The 20,618-nt window shown below is 48.1% G+C and overlaps 1 protein-coding gene across 2 annotated transcripts in view; it reads left to right on the plus strand.

Annotated features, from left to right (window-relative positions):
* ABCF2 (ATP binding cassette subfamily F member 2) overlaps nt 1–20,618 on the plus strand; it is a 440,304-nt gene that overhangs the window by 354,413 nt on the left and 65,273 nt on the right. The window lies entirely within an intron of this gene.

The raw sequence follows: 20,618 nt of genomic DNA on the forward strand, positions 1-20,618 counted from the left end.
GATCTAGTGGTGGTCTCGCAGGCCTTGGTTCTCTCGCTACGGTGGTGGTCGAAGGAAAACCTGGCAATAGGGAAACCATTCGCTACCTACCCCTGCACTGGAAGCCACTCTAACCACAGACGCATCCCTCACAGGATGGGGGGGGGGGCTCACCTATCCCATCAGACTGCTCACGGAGTTTGGACTCTGAGCATAGCATCCAAGCACAAAAACGTACTGGAGCTACTAGCTGTGTTCATGGCACTGAAAGCCTTCCAGGCACACCTGCAAGGGAAGACGGTGATGGTCCTCACAGACGGCACCACAGCCATGTACTACCTCAACAAGCAAGGGGGCACTCACTCTCCACGACTGTCCAAGCTGTCCCAGAACATCTGGAAGCGGGCTCTCAAACACATGTTCCTACTGTCACAACATGTACCAGGGGAACTCGATCTGCTAGCAGACGAACTCAGCAGAGACTTCCCTCTGCCCTCAGAATACGAATGGCGGTTACACGAAGACATCGTCTTCGACTTCACACAATGGGGATTCCCAGAAATAGATCTGTTTGTAACCCTGGAGAACTCCCAATGCCAAGATTACGCCTCCAGGTACCCCCAGAACCAATCCAAGGGGAACGGTCTATCGATACCATGGTCAGGGAAATTTGTTTACGCTTCCCCTCCTGCCCCCCCTTCTCAACAAGATAGTGCACAAGATGCACCAGGAACAAGTTACCATGATACTGGCGGCCCCTATGTGGGCCAGACAGCCATGGTTCGCTCACTTGATGGAGATGTCACTATCTCCTCCAGTGAAACTTCCCTGCCCGTACAACATGCTGTCACAGGTCAAGGGCAGAACACTACAGCCATGCCCTCAGACCATGAATTTAGCAGCCTGGCTCCTGAGATCATAGAATTTGGACATTTACAACTCCCGCAGAGATGCATGGACATTCTGAGGGAGGCTAGAAAGCTTAACACTTGTCAATGTTATTCTAGCAAATGGAAAAGATTTGTCATCTGGTGTAGGGGAAGGAGCATCAACCCAGTTGACTGCTCTCCCACATAAATTGTTCTGTACCTGACTCACCTACTAGACTCAGGCTTGGTGTTTTAACTCTATCAAAGTCCATTTAGCTGCACTTTCCGCATACACCACTTCCCAACTTAAAGTGTCATGGTGGAAAGTCCCAGTTATTAACGCCTTCATGGAAGGAGTGAAGAGGATCCACCCTCCCATAGCGAACCCCGCTCCCAGATGGGACCTAAATGTGGTACTAACCAGGCTCATTGGGCCACCCTTTGAACCCATGCACAAAGCAACACTTAAAGACCTCACTCTTAAGACTGCTTTTCTAATAGCTATCACCTCCATTAGGAGAGTAAGTGAACTACACGCGCTCTCTGTACTAGACCCCTTTGTAACAGTTCACAAGGATAAGGAGGTTTTACGCACACATCCTAGGTTTGCACCAAAATGTATCTCTAAATTCCATGTCAACCAGTCAATAGAACTACCAACGTGCTTTCAAAATCCTTCAAACTTAGGTGAGAAGAGCCTGCATACACTGGATGTTCGCAGAACCGTGATGTTTTATATGTAAAGAACTAGACCATCGAGAAAGACTAATCAGTTCTTTGTCTCGGTGGCAGCAGGAAGAGCAGGAGATGCAATTTCAAAATCCACTATTTCTAGATGGATTGTACAATGCATCACGCTCTGTTTCTCTCTTGCTAAGAGAGAACTACCCTTCAAGCCAAGAGCACACTCCACTCGAGGCACCGGGGCTTCCACAGCTTTCATTGCAAATGTCCCTCTTGATTCTATTTGCAAAGCGGCAACCTGGAGTTCTGTTCACAGCTTTACAAAACACTACTGTTTAGATGCCCACTAGATCTGATTCCCAGGTTGGACAAGCAGTATTAAAACATCTTTTTTCTACTGTTCTTTCTCTCAACCCACCTCCAACTCCGGGTACTGCTCGCTAGTCTATGCACAGCATGTGATTCTAAGCAGATTAACAAACATCAGAAGACAATGCATTACTTACCGTTAAAGCATTTCTGATGGTTGTATCTGCCTAGATTCACATGCGCCCACCCTTCCTCCCCGCTCGGATGGAAGGAACATAGACTTTCTTTTCTATCTCTTTCTGTACTCACGTCGAATAGGCTCCCTCACGGCAGAAAAAATACAAACAGAGGGACCTCGATGCGTGAGGGATTGTGGGTACACTGCACGTCACTATAGGGATAGTGTTACAGACACGCCTTGTCGACGTCCCCTTTTTGACTACGAAAAACAAAATGCAATACTCTGCAGTGACCACTGGATGTTGGACTATGCACAGCATGTGAATCTAAGCAGATACAACCATCAAATGCTTTTACGGTAAGTAATGCATTGTCATTTTGATGGACAGAAATAGTGTAAAGAGTTTGACAAATTGTTTTACTTGCCTTGAGTAGCTGATGCCATTCTTAAATGTATCATTGTGTTTTTTCTTACCTTTAACTGCTTAGTGCACTGTGAAAACAGTCTTACTGAATTCTTACTTACCCATGAGTAAGAACATGACATGCCCCTCTGAAAAGTGAGTTATTTTACTATCGTCGTATTGTTAAGCGCTGGATATTGAATGGGATCCAATTGAAGCCAAATTGTGGAAACGCACACTGGGACTACCAGACTCTGTCCCAATAGTGGCCCCAAGGTATGAATTGGGTCTTGCCTCACTTAGATCTTGGCTCCAATGGAAATGGCTGAACCTATATAGAGTGATCCTAGACTTTCCCAAAAATTCCTTATTTGAGGAAGTAGCGCAAGAGCTGAAAATGGGTAAAAATGGCTTCTTGAATAAACTCCAGCAAAGATGCTCAGAAATATTAGCGAAAGCAGGTTGTGATGTTGAGCTTCTGCTGGGTAATCCGGACCGGGTGAAGGATAAGATGAAACAGCGGGATTGGATTGATACCATAAAGACGATGAGGAGGGCAAAGAGATCTGCCTCGTTTAGTGATTGATAAACGATTATCAATGCTCCCTGCCTAATTAAAAAAAATCACCAGATCTGCGGCTGCGTTTAGCTATCCTTAGATTTCGTCTAAATCTCCTCCCGACCCTTGAGATTCAGGCTACAAGGGATAGTGAAGGGAAAATACTACCGAGCTGTGATAAGTGTGATAATGGTGTTAGACATCTAAACACTTATTATCAGTGTATCCAGGCACCTGGAGTATGAGGGTAAGAAGATTTGGTAGGTTTGTCCATCATCCGTTATGGCTAAATACCACCGATTTCTGGGGGAGACCATCCTCATGTCATGAGTCTGCTCTCTCAATGGAACTTGTTAGAGCTCTGAGGGAACTTACTTTGAATAGTGACTGACTTGTAAGGAGGAGAGAAGGAGGGGAAGGTGATTGGATGCAACGAGGTGACGGATCCGTTTTTTCCTACTTTTAAGTTATTTTTTTATTTTTTATACGGTTTATACAAACCTTTAAAATATTTCTCAACACATCAACAAACATGTAATATACATCATTTTACATCAATCCACGTGTTCCTCATTGCCTCCTCCCTCCAACATCCGGTTTACCCCAACGCTCCTTTTCACAAATGCCTTCGTCCTAGACAACAGCAACCAAACTTAAAATGCCCTTCAATTGTTTTTAAGAACTGTGTCAAACGAATTAACAATTTCAAATCAGTTCCATTAAACATATGGCCCCACCAATCGTCCGCGCACAGGGAGGGATGACTAAGGCTCCACCGGCCCAGATGTAAGGTTCTTTCATTACGGAAGTTGGAGCAAAAAAGAACCAGATGCTTCAATGATTCCTGTTCTCCCTTGCAGAATCTACACACAAGATTCATATTGGCGTTGCCTTTCCACATTTGTAATCTCTCCTTTGTTTTAAATAAGTTCATGCAAAATAACATAAATCGCCTACGTGCATTGGGGTCTGGGAATAGACTGATATATCGTTGTGCTGTGTTGAATGCACGAGCTTCAGCTGGTACCTCATCAGTTTCGCTACAGCTCTTTGTGCACAGGTTCTCGCCCAATCTATGCGCCAAATTTTTATTTTTGCAGCGTTCGGGTTTTCATGTAGCATGCTTATCTTAATGTCAAATTCCAATAATAAGCTTTCGCACCTTTGCATCCACATGGCAACTAAGCTCTGGCCTTTGGCCGTTGCGCGCGCTATGGAGAATTTCAAATTGGAGAATGTGTTCTTGAGCCCGGGTCTTTCGAAACAACAAGTTCCAAGTGATTCTTGCCTGAAGTGAAATAAGTGAAAGTTTGTATCTGATACAAGCTGTCTTGGTTCCTCTCGGGAGGCCCAACACCTTTGTCCAGAATTGATTCTCCAAAGAGGACCATAAATCGTGTGCATCCCAAAGCATTTTCAGCCCCATAAATTAGTGCTGGAGTGTCCTTTTGTTGATAAGACTGCCTTAATGGCTCAAGAGAAAACTTCCCAATTTGTTTTTCATAATTGGGGCTTGGCTGGATAGTTGATTTCCTCTTAGTGTCAGCTATCCAGGGACCGTCATTGATACATGAGCTTATGGTCATTCCCAAGTATTTCACCCTTTGCGAAATCAGTGGTGCAGTGCCCTGGCTCCATTTAAAGTTTTTCGCCGTTTGAGGAGCCTCACTTCAAGTTATTAAATATTAAGATTTCGCTTTTACTTGGATTAATCAACAGACAATTCTCGCTTGCATATCTCTGGATGGCTTCGAGTTTTCTTTGTAAGCCGATTGGCGTTGAATCCATCACAACAAGATCGTCCGCATATAATAGCCAACTTATGTGTGATCTATTTATTTTCGGCGGAAATGATCTGACTGCATCTATCGAGATGCCAATGTCCGATATGAACAAGCTGAAAGGGGCTGCAGCAAGCAGGCATCCTTGCTTTACACCCTTACCCGTTGCTACTGCTGATGACAACCTTCCAGCTTGGTCCAAGCAAATCTTGATAGATGTTTCTGTGTGGAGCTCCTGGCTCGCGGTTACCAGATCTTCCGGACAACCCCACCGCCGCAATTTTCGCCCATAGAAGGTCAATGTCAACGGTGTTAAAGGCGCTCGAAAAATCAATGAATGCCAGGTATGTTGTGGTATTCGTTTTTATGGCCTCCATTTTTTCCAGATTCAATAATAGTAGATTTAAAGAACAACCAACTTGTTTGACAAAGCCAGCCTGTCTGGCATCAACATGACCCGTGTTCACGGCCCATTGAACCAATTTGTGCTGGAGGGTGGTGGCATAAACTTTGCCCAACACGTCTAACGGAGCCACCGGTCGGTAGTTTTTCAGATTAGACCTGTCCCCCTTTTTTAAAAATCGGTACAATGATCGCAGTTTTCCATGATTTGGGAGAATTGCCTAAGTTTATTCTTTCGAATAGTGCTATGCAAATATCAGCCCTAGTCTCCGGATGTTTTATTGTGTAATTTGTTAGGCCATCCTGGCCAGGAGCTCTGGAATTTTTGGCCCTCGTTATTATGGCCATAATATCATCTTTGCAGTATGTGAGGTTTCGAGGTGGAAATGTTGTCTTTATCTCATCCCCTGCGATTTTACTACCCCTGTATAGGACCTCAAAATGAGAGATCCATGCTGATTGTCACCAGACACGTTTGCAGCGATTTTTGCGGTGCCTGCATGTTATTTGTGATCCTCCAACTCTCTTGTATTTTTGTTCTTTAGGATGGCCAGCATTATCTTGGCATCGTTTTGAAGAGTCAGATGTATGTGGGCCTTAGCCAGTTCTTATGACTGTTTGGCTGTTCTAATTTGCGTCTTTCTAGCCATTGAGTCTAAAGAGCGGGCCTGTCGAATGGCCTGTGGCATCTGCCTTTTATGTTTCTGGATTTCGGGGTCAAACCAGTGTATTCAAACCGAATTTGGATTTTTCAGCCCTACATTCTTGGTCTTAAATTGAAATAGAAGCTGCTCATATTCTAATTCAGTGCTATCCTGGCAATAAGCTGATGCCAACTGGGCGACTTCTTGTTCTTCGAGCCGCAGTGTCGCGCTATTTGCTGTAACCAAGATAGAATGTTGCCATCTCAAAGGGCCTTCCTTTGTTGATGTGATGAGTTTTGTTATGAACATATTGTGGTCACTGTTTGTTTGCTTCTTAATCTCAAAAGATGTTATTCTAGCATGCAAATCAGTTGACACGAAGATGTAGTTTATTGATGCAGAATCAGCACGCTGCCACGTTGAGGCCGGTGGCATATCCCCAATTGTATTTCCATTCAACATTTGCAGTTGCCTAATTACCATTTCTTCAAGCCAATCGTTGGCGAGCGCTTTTTTGTCTTCTGTTGCCAATTTGAAGAGATCAGTATTCAGGTCCCCACATATCAAGATGTTAGCCCTTGTCTTCCCTTCATGCATTCTGAGGCCTTATTTACCATTGTTAGCAGCCCCACATAGGTAGCCGTTTTGCCAACTTTATGGCTGGATTCATAGCCACTTCGAAATTACTCACGAGTGGCATCTCAGTTAACCATGTTTCTTGCAGGCATACGACTGTTAAGCCCTCCAGCCAGCTCGTATTAAAAAGATGTGTAAAGCCTCGCGTGTTCCAAGAAGACACTAGGCACTCATTTAAGTTTGGCTCTTTTTGGCATTATTGTTGATCTTTTGTGTTGAGCGTGGCCGCAAGCCAGTCCCAGTCATCGTTTTCCTTGTCTGTACTAATTTTATTGTTTGTTTTGGCTACTGGCAATTGTGAACCTTGATTTCCACTTATGGTGATTCTAATCTCCGTTTTTGGGTGTCTCTGAAACCCTCGTATCTTTACTCGTAGTAGGGTTAGAATTTAATTCACCTGACCTTGTTTCTTCACGTGTTTGTCTCAACATTTGACTCTCAGCCTTTGGCCTTACTTCACAAGTTTGAGTTTGTGGGGACTCCTGTTTGTTCAGGGAGCGCAACACAGTGCTCTGGGTCAGGCAGCTTAACATTTCTCCTTTGTCTCATGAGTTCGGTACGTGATGGTTAAGACTGAGTCTAACATGTAAACTTTGAAACCCAGTGAGAATAGCGCAACATTAGCCTCAGTAATTGTATTAGCTATCAATGAAGAAGAGACATGAAGAATTACTTTATCGTTTCGATTTTCGTTTGGACGTAATAGCACGTAAACATCCTAATAATGTTTGCACAATTTAAGATCAACTTATCCTTTGAGTCCATCCTCTCAATCATCACCTTGAAAACCAGTTCCATGCCATTTGTTCGTTTAGCCTTGCCTCTCTCTCTTTCTTGGGAGACCACTTGTGAGTCCAAATGAGTATTTGATGATGTTGCCTTTGTTTTCCTATTAGGGATTCTATCCACACATGTCGCAGTTCTAAGACTGACATCGATGTCTAATATCTCTTCGTTGGACATGCTAATTCGGGGGTCCTCTCTTTCACTCATTTGTATAACTCTTAGCCTGTTACATAGTTTAGCCCGTTTTTTGTGCAGAGTCATAAACGTCGGACTTTCCAGGATTTTGCCTTCTACCTCTGGATTTACAGGTTCGTTGACGAAGTGACACATTCTAGAGATCTTTGTTCTCACCATTTGCGGTAAGACCGCTTGATCAGAGGACCGAACCCCCGAGCCAGGGACTGCTGAGGCATCTCCCTCTGTATCGACCAGGTGACCATTGGGCGAGACCTCGTGTGTATCTACAGAAATTTTCTGAGGGTGCATTTTGGGTCCTCTTATGGCCTGCACATCCTCTGTGTCGTTGTATGTAGACATATGCAGGAGCTCATCAGCAGAGTCAACCGACAATTTGACGGTCTCCTTCGCAGGTTGTATAGGGACCACTTCCTTTGTTGATTCCGGTCTTTTTCTTTCAATTTAGGTTTGTTTAGGTATTTCGTCACTATTTGAACGAAATTTAAATTCCTCAAATTTCCTTGCTCCCGTGTTTTTGTTGATTCTCTTGGTTGTTGAGTTCTTTGGTTTTTTTAACCATCTTTATGGAATTGGCTGTAGGCTCATCTGTGGTCTTACAATTTGCTAGATTACCTCCAAAAATTGAGAATACATTTGGCTTCTCTACACACTTACTCACGGTTAGCACGTTTTCCCCATTACTGGGTTGACACGCTATGTCAGACGTTGACGGCTGTTGGTCAACAAAACCCAATTGTCTTACAGGCCCTCGCCTGTTCAAAGGCTGTATTTAATGAAACATCGACAATTTTTTCACACTCGACTAAGGTATTTATTTCACATCGTTGTGGACTCATCACAGTGCCAACTGGATTTGAGTGAACTTGGTTAACTTGAGCCAGATCTTTACTGTTAGTAAGGTCAATCACGTGAGCCTGAGTGGATGGCGCAAGTACCTCCGGACCCTGAGGTATCGTTTCCATTATAATTGAAGCAGCATCACTACTGCCTCCAGAGTTCCCTTGCTTTAACTCGGAGCACACAGCACGGGATGGTGTTATACTTTTTTGTCATCTGGAGCTGCTGTTTTGGTCATTGTCACATTGAGGTCCTATGCAAGTTAGACCTTTGTATTTAAATAAGGCTAGTGCATCCCGAGCTACGTCAGCCAAAAGTTTTTTGTCGAAGGAGTCATTTCAAGGGATTGGGTCCTCCGACGTATTCCATATCTATGACATGTAATCACCACAGCTGTGCTGCTTCGGAAACTTTTTTCGGCTCCTGCGTCCTGCGTCGATGTCGAGGACCTCCTCCGACGTCATCCGATGTGATAAGTAGGACGCACAACGCCCATAGCCTCAGTTCCGTTTTATCCGCGAACGTGTTGCTTCATGATTCTCGGTTCACGCCTCGACTCTTTAGAGTTCTGTTCTTCTCGGTTCTTCGAACCTGTTCGTTTTGTGACATTCCTTCGTGTGAAGATGCCTTCTACTTCGTCTTCGACCCCGCGTCCGGGTTTCAAGAAGTGCGGGGAGTGTGGGTCCAAGATGTCGGTGACTGACTCGCACGACGCCTGCCTCTGGTGCCTCGGGGAGGCCCACGACACGGATGACTATCGACTGCCAGTCGCTCACGTCCAAAGCCTTACGCGAACGTAAGAAGAAGTTGTCGGTAGGTCGGGTGTCCAAGCCCCGGAAGTCGAAATCTGCAGGGCTTTCGACGGATGATTAGAGGGGTGACTCTCCGCATCATCGTCGGAAGTCTCGTGGGTCTCCTTCTAGGAGTCGGTCTCGCCACTCCTCAGCCTCTTCGAGGCATTCTCGGAAGCGCCGACACCGGTCGTCTTCCAGGTCCTCTTCGGAGGACTCTGCACGGCACGTCGCTTACCCCACCAGCCATGCGACGCCGGAGGAATGGGCTTCCTTCGGGAAGAAAATGCTGGCGATTCTTGAGTCGCAGGGTACTAAGCCGTCCGCGCCCCCGAGTGGGGTCGGTCGTGAGAGGTCGAGACACACCGCTCGCAAGAGTGGTCGGCACAAGTCACGGGAGAGGTCCCGTTCGGACAAGGAGACTCGTTCTCGACGTACCCGTTCCAGGTCCCGGTCCTCGACGCGTTCGAGACCGTGTGCACCTGTGAGGTCTTCGAGGAAGACATCGACGTCTGAGGCGTCGAGGGCGTCGACAGGCTTTCTCGAGGCTCCGGCTCCGAGGAAGTCGTCGAAGCCATCGACGCTCAGGTCGTCGAGGGACACGCTCGGGGCTCTGGCCTCGAGGGCTGTGTCGACGCCGCCGATGCTGGAGGCGCTGCATCTGAAGTCGAGGAAATCGGCGCCGATGCCGGTTCTCTCGATGCTGGCGCCAATTCGCTCGACGCCTTTCGTGTCGGAGGTACCCCGTGGCACGGGTGAACCCCCTAGGAAGGCTCTGGTTAAGAGCAAGCACTCTCGGGTGCCTTCTTTTCGCCACCTGGACTATATTTCAGAGGCGGATGAGGATTCTGATGGCCTGGTTCCTAGTCAGGTTCCAGATGAAATTGTCTCGGGCCATAGTCAGTTTGACGATTTGAGACAGTCACTGCATGATGCCAGTGGACTGGACACCTCTCCGGAGGTGGAGTTTTGTAGGCCTGAGCCTGGCTCTCATGCCGATTCCTCGTATCGGCGCCTTATGGCTAGGGTTTCTGAGTACCTGGGATGGTCTGCTCCCCCAGGGGAGTTTGTGCAGGATGATCTGACGGACATCCTTGATGTTGGTCCCCCAACTGATCCGGTACTGCCGTTCCATATGGCTTTACAGAGAAGGGTGGCGGCGGCTTGGACTGCTCCGGAGAGTCTCCCAGCGGTGGGCAGATCCTTGTCGCGAAAATACCGTCCAGCCAGTAGCGACCCCTGCTACTTGACCAGGCACCCCACTCCGGAGAGTTTGGTGGTGCAGACGGCCACGGCCCCGGCAAAGCAGGCGTCGTACCCTACCATCCCTCCTGATAGGGACGACCAACGTTTTTATGGCTGGGCGAAGAAAGTGTTTTCTTCTGGTGGTATGGCGCTTCAGGCGGCCAACTCCATTTGTGCCTTGTCTCGTTTCACACACACTCTGTGGAACTGTGTTGCGTTAGCGGCTGAACATATTCCCGAAGGGGACGAACGGGATGGTTTCCTTGCTATGGTCCAGGATGGTAAGGATGCCATGTGAGTCCGTTCAGTCTGGTTTGGACTTAGCTGAATGCGTCAGTAGGTCCATGGCGGCGAGCACCGTGATACGCAGGTTTGCGTGGTTGCGGAAGTCGGGGTTTGCTCCTGATGTGCAGTCTCGGCTCCTCAACATGCCCTTTGACGGTGAACACCTTTTTGGCAGCAAGGCTGACGAGAGCCTTGAGAGGTTGCAGACCTCGAAAGCTGCAGCGAAGTCGTTGGGCGCTGCAGTTCGCCAACCTCTGCCTTTTCGTCCTAGGGGACAGCAGTGGAGGGGTGGTTCCTTTCGCTATTACTCGTCCTTCAGTAAAGCGAGAGGAGCTGGCAGTCAAAGAGGCCAACGCAGGGGGTACCAGAGGTGGACAACAGGGTACCCGTGGTGCCAAGGCCGCTCGGGCAGTTGCCTCTTTGCCCTCAGGTAACGCCGCGGCCGCTCCCACTCAGTCATGAGGCCATGTCCCATGTTTCGCCGGTTGGGGGAAGGCTGGCGCAGCATCTTGTAGAGTGGCAAGCCATTACTTCAGATGTGTGGGTTCTGGAGATCATAACCCACGGCTACTGTCTTCCCTTTCGGCACATCCACCGGGGAACCTCTCTTTGCAGAGTCCGGATCCGCTCCTTGCGCAGGAAATTCAAGCCCTGCTGGAGAAAGGTGCCATAGAACTGGTGCCTGTAGCGGAGAGGAACAAGGGATGGTATTCCCCTTATTTTTTGATTTCGAAGAAAGACGGGGGATTGAGACCCATCATGGACTTGCACGGTTTGAACAAACTCCTCAGGAAGGACAAGTTCAAGATGGTTACTCTCGTCCTCCAGGCCCTTCAGCTTCAGGACTGGTTGGTGTCACTCGACCTCAAGGATGCTTACTTCCATGTGCCGATCCATCCCAAGCACAAGAAGTACCTGAGGTTCGCGGTTGGCGACTGGCACTTTCAGTTTCGGGTCCTGCCGTTCGGATTGACCTCCGCCCCGAGGGTTTTCACCAAGCTCATGGTGGTGGTGGTAGCGCATCTCGGGCAAGGGAGGATTCACGTCTACCCCTACCTGGACGATTGGTTGATCAGGGGGAGCTCTCCCGAGCAAGTCCTGGATCATCTGTCCGTCACCTGCCACTCCCTTCACAGGCTGGGCTTCTCCCTCAATTTAAAGAAGTCCCATTTGACGCCAACACAGCGGCTCCAGTACATCGGAGCAGTGCTCGACACTTCCCTGGGGCAGTGTTTTCCTCCCCAGGTGAGGGCTCTTCACATTCAGCAGATGGTGCACAAGTTTCAGCATGCCCAGACGCTCCCAGCGTTCGAGTTCTTGAGGTTGCTCGGCCTCATGGCATCCTGCATTCTTCTGGTGCCAGAGGCTCGCCTGCGGATGAGATCTTTGCAGTGGGCGCTCAAGACGCAATGGTTGCAGTCCTCCGGCAGGATGTCGGACCCGCTTCAGGTGCCGCCCTCGGTCGCCCGGGACCTTCTGTGGTGGGCCGTCAAAGGCAACTTGATGAAGGGGGCTCCATTTTGGCTTCCCTGGCCGGAGGTGACGATCGTGACAGATGCATCCCTCACGGATTGGGGAGCTCATGCCAACGGGCTGACAGTCAGCGGTCGTTGGTCTCCGTCGGAGTCCAGACTCCATATCAATCTGTTGGAGCTGAGGGCCGTCAGGCTAGCTCTGAAGGCTTTTCTGCCGACTGTGCGAGGAAAGAGTGTCCTGATCCTGACGGACAACACAGTGGCCATTGACTACCTCAACAAAAAGGGGGGGGGGGCAGGGTCACTTCCTCTGTGCAGGGAGGCGATGCAGCTCGAGTTCTGGGCCATCCAGCAGGAAGTTTGGATCTCGGCAGTTCATCTGGCCGGAGACGAAAACGTGACGGCGGACGCTCTGAGCAGGCAGAGCACGATCTCTCACGAGTGGGAGTTGGCTCAGGAGATTCTCCTGGAGATCTTCGCCCTTTGGGGGACCCCTCAAGTGGATCTCTTCGCCTCCAGTGTCAACCGGAAGTGCGAAAGGTTTTGCTCGCGGGAATTTCCTCCAAAAGGAGCCTTAGGAGACGCGTTCGTGGTGGAGTGGTCGTTCCCGCTGCTGTACGCATTTCCTCCAGTCCCCGTCATCCCGCAAGTGCTGCGGAGGTTACGGAAGTTCGGTTCCCGGATGATCCTCATTGCTCCGGCGTGGGCTCGGAGGACGTCCATCTGCCCTCCGCGTCGTCTTCCCTACCGAGACGATCTGCTCTCACGGGAGGGGGGTCAGGTTCTCCATCCAGAGGTCAGATCCCTCAACCTTCACGCTTGGCTTCTGAAAGGTTGAGGTATAAGGATTGGGTCCTCCCTGAAGACGTGATGGAGGTGTTGCTTTCTTCCCGAAGGCCAGCAACAAAGTCTCTGTACCGTTGCCGTTGGCGTAAGTTCTGCGACTGGTGCCGAGTTCAGAATGTGGATCCTTTTGCATGTGACATCCCCATGGTTCTGTCCTTTTTACTTTCTTTGGCCCACAGGGGCTTGCAAGTGGGTACCATTAAAGGTTACCTGGCGGCGCTGTCCATCTTTAAGCGCTCGTCGAAGAGTGTTCTTACTTTAAAATCCCTTTTAATTTCACAGTTTCTGAAAGGGCTCACTAATGTGTTCCCTCCGTCACCTTTCCTGGTGCCCGGTTGGGATTTAAACCTTGTTCTTAAGTTTCTTATGGGTGCTCCGTTTGAGCCTTTACATTCTTGCCCTTTGAGGCTGTTAACTCTGAAAACTGTGTGTTTAGTTGCGGTTACTTCCGTTCGCAGAGTGAGTGAGTTACAGGCACTTTCAGTTAAGCCACCCTTCACTGTATTTCACAAGGACAGGGTTGTCCTTAGAGTTCGTCCTTCTTTTCTTCCGAAGGTAGTGACGGAATTTCATTTGGCCCAGAAGGTTGTTCTTCCGGCATTCTATCCTCCTCCGCATCCTGGTAAGGAAGAGGAGAGGCTCCATAGGCTTGATCCTAGGAGAGCTTTAAGCTTTTATGTTTCACGCATGTCCCGGGTCAGAGTGGACGATCAACTCTTTATTGGTTACGCTGGAAAGCGTTTAGGGCAAGCTGTGACGAAACAGACTTTGTCTCGCTGGATTATTTTGGCCATCTCGGAGTGCTACCGCTTGGCGGGTAAGGACCCACTGGCTGGCTTGCGGGCCCATTCTACCAGGGGTATGGCTGCATCTACTGCCCTGCAGAGGGGTGTTCCTATTCGCAACATCTGTGATGCAGCCACCTGGGCTTCAGTACATACATTTGTACGTCACTATTCCCTCGATTCCATCCGAGCACAGGATCTGGCCTTTGGCAAGGCGGTCCTTTGCTATTTGATTGGCTATTCTAAATTTTGATTCTAAATTCTTTCCCTCCTCTTTGCTCTGGTACTGCTTTGGGAGTGTGTCATAGATATGGAATACGTCGGAGGACCCAATCCCCTCGAAGAACAAGTTACTTTCTTACCTGGTAACGTTCTTTCGATGGGAGTGTCCGACGACGTAGTCATATCGCTCCCGCCCTGCCTTCCCCGCTGCAGAATTTCTTTGCGATTGCAGCTTACGTTCCGCAAGGCTTTGTGTCTGACTGGCAGTTGGCTAGTGTCACACGTTCTGGGGGAAAAAACTACAACTGAGGCTACGGGCGTCGTGCGTCCTACTTATCACATCGGATGACGTCGGAGGAGGTCCTCGACGACGGCGCATCGACGCAGACGCCGAAAAAAGTTTCAGAAGCAGCACAGCTGTGGTGATTACATGTCATAGATATGGAATACGTCGTCGGACCATCCCATCGAAAGAACGTTACCAGGTAAGAAAGTAACTTGTTCTTCTCTTTTGCTTGCACAGACCTTTAAGTGATTCGTCCAGTCCCTTTAACCCTTCATTAACATTACTGGCAGACTGGCTGCATATTTGTTCCAAATGAGCAACTTTAGAATTCAATAAAGCCATCAAAGTTGTAGAGTCCTTCATAGAGTCATTCAGATTTTCATAGTTTCATGAACGGAGCCATAGAGATTACAAGTGAAGATATTATGGCAGCTTGTAGGTCCGTTGTTAGTCCAGCATCATTGACCTCTGTGGTCTTTGCTCTGATGATTGTTTCTTTACTTTCTTATGTTTCGTAAATCTGCCCCTCCTTATTTTCAGGAAGGGGCGTTCCATAAAGGATGAATCAGACGGGTCACAATTGGCTGATGAATTCGTACCACTACTGGGTTGTGGATTTTGCATGTTCATTAACGTTGTTTCTAATACAAGCTGTTGGGCATTGACAGCTCTCTTCTGTGAATTCCTTTGTTTAAATGACAAGTCTTGCATGGAGGATTCACTTGTCCTCATTTGAGACGCATGCAGACTGCTTTACACGTTTGTAATGAGCATTTGCCCAGATGTCCTCATTTGCCTCCGTTGATTGAGTATTCTGGCGCTTTAGGGTTACTTTTTGTGTATGTGGCACTCATCTCTCTCAAGTCCACCAGCTCTTCTATTGCTAGGGATCTTGTCTGCCATTCCGGTGTGCTGTGGTTAATTGTGTTACCCAGCGAGGAGCAGAATACCTCATCATGAGGTTCGTCAGGGACGCTCCCGATAGAGCGTGCCTCAGATCTTTCCAGTGATCCTGAGGACGGAGCTACCTCCTGTGCCGCCCCCCCACCCCCTTCCCGGCTGTCCAAAGTTTCCCCTGTGAGCTCAATAGCTCCGGCCGAGGTATTCCAGAACCGGGAGGAGGAGCCTTTCTTCTCGGGCACGGCGCTCCGTCACTTTCACTAACGCAGTCAATCTCGTAGACGCTGGCGGGCGTATCATGCCCGCCTCCACACGCGTCATCAGACGCGCGCGACTCCGCTGGCAAGCCGCCGCCGGCCACTTCGCCACCACCCAGGGGCACTGCCGTTTTCAGCCACTGGACTTCCCCACGCAGCTCCAATGCCGGCACCTGGATGCTCGGCAGTGCACACACATCCACCCGGACCGGTGATACCCCGGGTAAGTGATCGCGGTGAATGGGCTCTTATTCATTTGAGTGTGTGGAGCTCGGGCGGGGGCACAGACCGTCAGCAATACTGATTTTAGTCCAGCAAGGAGCATGTCCTTGCGCTTGGTCATATCTAGCATTACCAATATTACTAGTGTTACAGTTCAGCATCGAACCCTTTGCCAATCCAACAACCTCTTCACAGTTTTGCATGGAATGATCAAGCACATTATCTGTCTGGACCCCATTCGCAATATTGCTAGGGTTACTGGAATCGTTAGAGTTAGAATTAGTGATAGCAACAGTAACATCTCCCGTTGCTCTTCATTCGTTGATGTGCAAGAATAAAATCAACTTACTTTCCTTGCACAGGGCCTGTTTACAGTGCTGCAGACTCCGATTTCATCCTTTTCGCCCTTGTCGCGTTTCTTCTGCGATCGTGTTCTGGATACAGGAGTGGCCATAACGTAAACCTTGCTAGCGTGGCGCCACTCGCCAAACAACCTAACAGCAGTTAGTCCAGCCCTTTCACCACAGGGCTTACACCACAAGGGTGCTGGAGGCGGCCCTTTTAAGGTTCAGCTGGTCTTCCTCCCTTAAAAGCACTTGCACCTCTCCACTGGTAATTGAGTAGGAAGCTCCACTCCACTCGCCACAGCCTAACAGCAGTTAGTCCAGCCCTTTCACCGCAGGGCTTAAGTTATTAGATTTTGTGTTTTAATGAGATGTTTTAATTTAGTCTCTAGGAGACCTAAGAGTTATAGTGAGGAAAGAATAGGTGTTCTCCTGCTCGCTTACCCTCCCTTTTCTGTCCTTTTTTTGTACTACTTCCTAGATGTGCTGTTCTTTAAGAATGTATAGTCTGTCTATTTAAAGATCCAATTTTAGGAATTGGCATGGTCATTCTTTTTTATGGTTGTAATTTTAGTTGTCTAATGTATGTTTGTTCGTGAAAAGTGTTTAAAGTCAAATGTTGGCTATGGCACGATTTAAAAAAAAAAAAAAAAAATTGCTATCGTCGTCCTGTGTATCCTTGCCTAACAGAAGAATAAGTTGCAAGGTGTATACTTGTAAGTGTTGGCATACCTAGGTGATTTTTGAAACTGAATAGCACTGTAGGTTATGACCAATGCGATCTGCTGCCCTTGAAGTCTAACTACTTTGGTTTTACACCCCATGAATAGCTGTTGCCATTCTAAATGGGTATCATTAGGTTTTACTCAACAAGAAATGCATATTGCTGCTCTAAATAAGGTTATACTTTGGTTTGCATACCATACTATTGTGTTGGTTTTTATAATTGTGTGTGATTTATGAAGTAGTACTTACCTTTCCAAAGATTTCTTTGCCTGCATGCTACAAAATAAACCATTGTTTTTATAAGACAGAAGTGTCCATGTTTCTTTGGACGATATGTATACTGCAATGTCTTTATAATTTTCTCCAGCTTTGGATCTTTCATAGACTCGCATGATGTAAATATTCCCAGTCAGACTGGGAATCCTCAGTAACTTAAAGCAGTAAACTTTAACTGAAAATTTTAAGTCAATGTTCTGCTCCATCAGTCATTTTGGATCATACTGCTCAGCCAATAGGAGCACCTCCCTTAACTCCTGCCTTCTTTAGATTTTCTTTACCCCACGTTGGTGTAGGGAGTCCTCAAAAATAATCCCCAACATTTCTACGAATCAATTTGGAATTTATGATATGGCATTTATAACGCGCCTATACACAAGTATTTCAAGGTGCGATGAGGCAAGCGAGGGGGAACAAAGGGAGGACAGAACGATCCTACTAGGGCACGTGTCATTCAGATCACGCAAGTGCATGCGATGGGGAGGACGGGGGGGGGGGCAGTGCAGTACATGGGGAATAGATAATGGCAATAAGTAAGGTAACGGCCAGCAAGTGCAAGGGTAAGTGCAGACATCTGGTGTCAAGTGCTGGTAGGGGGACTGCAGGGATACAGAAACAGTCCCCAAGTGCCAGGATTGGCAGGCAGGCAGGCAGCGCAGGTGCGAGACTGGTGGGGGAGGACCTGGGCCCGAGATCAGAGGGTGTCCTGGCTGTAACCTAAACTGCACTGGTTACCTGAAGGTCAGCGGGGGAGGGAAGGAGAAAAGGCAGAAGTAAAAAGAGAGGTTTCCATGAAAAAAAATATATTTTTCGACATTTACGCAACGACCAGCGTTGGCGGTAACAGTGCTACCTCAGTGGACTGTTCCCTCCTCGGGTAATCTTCGGCAGAGCTTTGTTTGCATAGATGGGCCTATCTTATGGCAGAACCTCAAGGAAGAGATTGTTCAAGGCCTGTGCCTACGGTAGACTGAACAATGTCTATGTGGATGATCACAACAATTACTTCTACTGCCTCATGTCATCCAGGACTGCGAAATCTGCCAGTCATTCTCCAACAAGACGCTGAGGGATTGTCGTCTCGTTGCGTGGCCTCTGACTCTGCTTCATTACGGAGTCAAGCCTTGTTAGGGCAGGGCAGGACGGCCCGGCGAACCACCTCTGGTAAGAGGTCTAGGTTGCATAAAGTCCAGGTCACCAGCAAGAAGAGGCATAAAGACACCCCCGACAACGAGCCCAGATCCTCGCACAAGGACAGGTCTTCACCAAAGGTCAGTGCCCAAGGGGTGTCGGGAGGAGAGCCAAGGCCCTTTCCATCTCACCAGGGAGGCGACTCTTCGAAGTCCATGTCAAAATCTAGTGGCCACTCCTTCTTTAAGGTCATAAACAGGCTTGTTATTTAAATCGGCAACAAGGCAGTCATTGTCGACCAAGCATCACTCCAGGTCGTCTGCCTGTATCTAGACTGGTTAGTAAGAGCCCCCTCTTTTCCACTGGCAGAAACCAACACTGCCACTACCATCTAGTGTCTACCGCATCTGGGCTTCTCCAACTTCCCAAAGTTGTGCCTGGTTCCAGCTCAAACAGGCACTCTTTCTCTGAGCAAGGCTTGAAACCCAAACCACAGCCAGCCCCTCAGACGAAAGGGTGGCAGCTCTTCAACACAAGGTATGCTGTCTCAACAGCACCCTGGTACACCAGTTCGTACTACAAATCCCTGCTGGGCATGTTGTCATACATCCCGTTTATCAACAACTGCCGGTGTGGGAATTCCTGGATGCCTGAATATTTTCAGGTGGGTACACCCTTGGACTGAGTGGAGTTTCTGAATTGCCTCGGGTATAGTTTCGTGGAGCCCTTATTTGGACTTTAGAAAAACTGTCCTGACATTGGTGTATTGTGTTTTAGGCCTTGGGGATTGTAGATCTGTTTTTTCTTTCTTTTTTTTTCTCATATTAAAATGGTTTCACATTGTAATCCCACACCCTGCTGTTAGGTTCTAACCACCAGGACTAGGGCCTTTCACATGTACTAGGACTCTGCTATGTCTGAGGTACTCCACTTAGTTGTTCAGGCTAATAGGTACTTACCTATTTTTTGGGTTGTATGGTATCCTGGTTCTCCCCACCCCTTCATATTTTATGTTGGGTGCTCATCTGGGCTTTTCTGAAATTTTATATGAAATTGAATGATGGTAGATCAACCTCCTGGAAAATGTGTGGGGCTAATCCGCACACATTTTCCTATGCTCACCGCATGACAAACACATAGACCTGTGTACTCTGGCTAAATACAGCATACAGGCGCAATCCTACCTGTCACATTTAGTTGGAATGTGACACCCAGGAATACATAAAGGCATCCCAAAAGGGGAGGGCAAAACCTTCCTCCTGCCATGGCCAGCCTAATTAAATAAGACTCAATGGATCCGCCCTATACTTTGTAAGCCCTGCTGGTGGCAGCTGAGTTAATTTAAGCAGGCCCACGAGAAGCCTGGTCGCAGGGCCAACAAAAGACAGGAAACCCCCAACACCTTTGATATGCACCTGTATCAACCTGAAGCCAGCTCCCGCCTCTCAGTATCAAGGGCAGTGACCTGTCATATCTGGTACATGTGTTTACAGTAGGCAACCCCCACAGGGGGGGCCATTTAGACAGTAGGAGTACGCGATTTTATGGAGACAGTCTGCTCTCTCCACAGATTCAAGGGAGACCTGCCACTTTAATCGGGAACCACAGAGATCAATTAACCTAGTGACCCTTTGATCGACAACAGACGGGACGATTGGTGGGACTTAGTACATGTTTTCACCCTTTTACATTTCCTGTTGCAAAGCACTCTAGTAATGACCTCATGCATATAGGAGATTGTTGGTGGGGATCCAGGATTGGTACATTAAGGTAGACTTAGTCTACACCAATCACTGGGCCTCATTTGGCTTTAAAAGAGGAGCAAGCACCTCTTTCTGCAGATCTGAAGACTTTGCAAGGAGTAACAAGAATTCATTTGGACGGACCCTGACTGAAGGTACAGTCTGCCTTACAGCTTCTGCCAGTGAAGGAAGGCCAGGATTTCCAAGAGGGAAGCAAGATCCCTCCCCTTAACATTTCCCAGGGAACAGAGGGAGATGCTGAATCCAGAGGACCCTCCAAGCAGCTCCAGAACTGGTACCCAGCCAGCGCACAGCATGCCCTGCTAGGCTCTGCAAGCAAGCTTCCTAGGTGGGAAGCGCCAGAGTCTCTAAACCAAAGCAAGGATAAGGCAGTTGCCAGCAACACAAATCTCAGCTTTGGGCCATCCGCCTTTAAAGGACGATACAAGCCCATTGAAGAAGCTAGGAGTGCACTGACGAGCATCAACCAGCATCCGCCGTAAAAGGGTTACATGTAATAATAAACAATGAAATAATAACCAATGAAAAAATAACTAATTTCGTTTTTTGGGGGGGATTACCCCCCTCCCCAAGCCCTCCTTTTTTAAAATGCTTTTCCCACACCCCCAAAACCACTATTCCCTCTAAAAACCCCATTTTTATTTTTTTCCAAAATTAGTTATTTTGACATTAGTTGCTTTTTCAGTCGTAATTTTTTTATTGGTTTTGGATTCGATATAATCACTGCATACCGCTTTAAAGGAGCGCCTCGAGCTGCAACCAACTTCACCACTGACTGTTGTCACACCGCAGTAGC

The sequence above is a fragment of the Ambystoma mexicanum genome, chromosome 2p (genome assembly GCF_040938575.1).
Source record: "Ambystoma mexicanum isolate Mex_15411 chromosome 2p, UKY_AmexF1_1, whole genome shotgun sequence".
NCBI classification, from domain to species: domain Eukaryota; kingdom Metazoa; phylum Chordata; class Amphibia; order Caudata; family Ambystomatidae; genus Ambystoma; species Ambystoma mexicanum.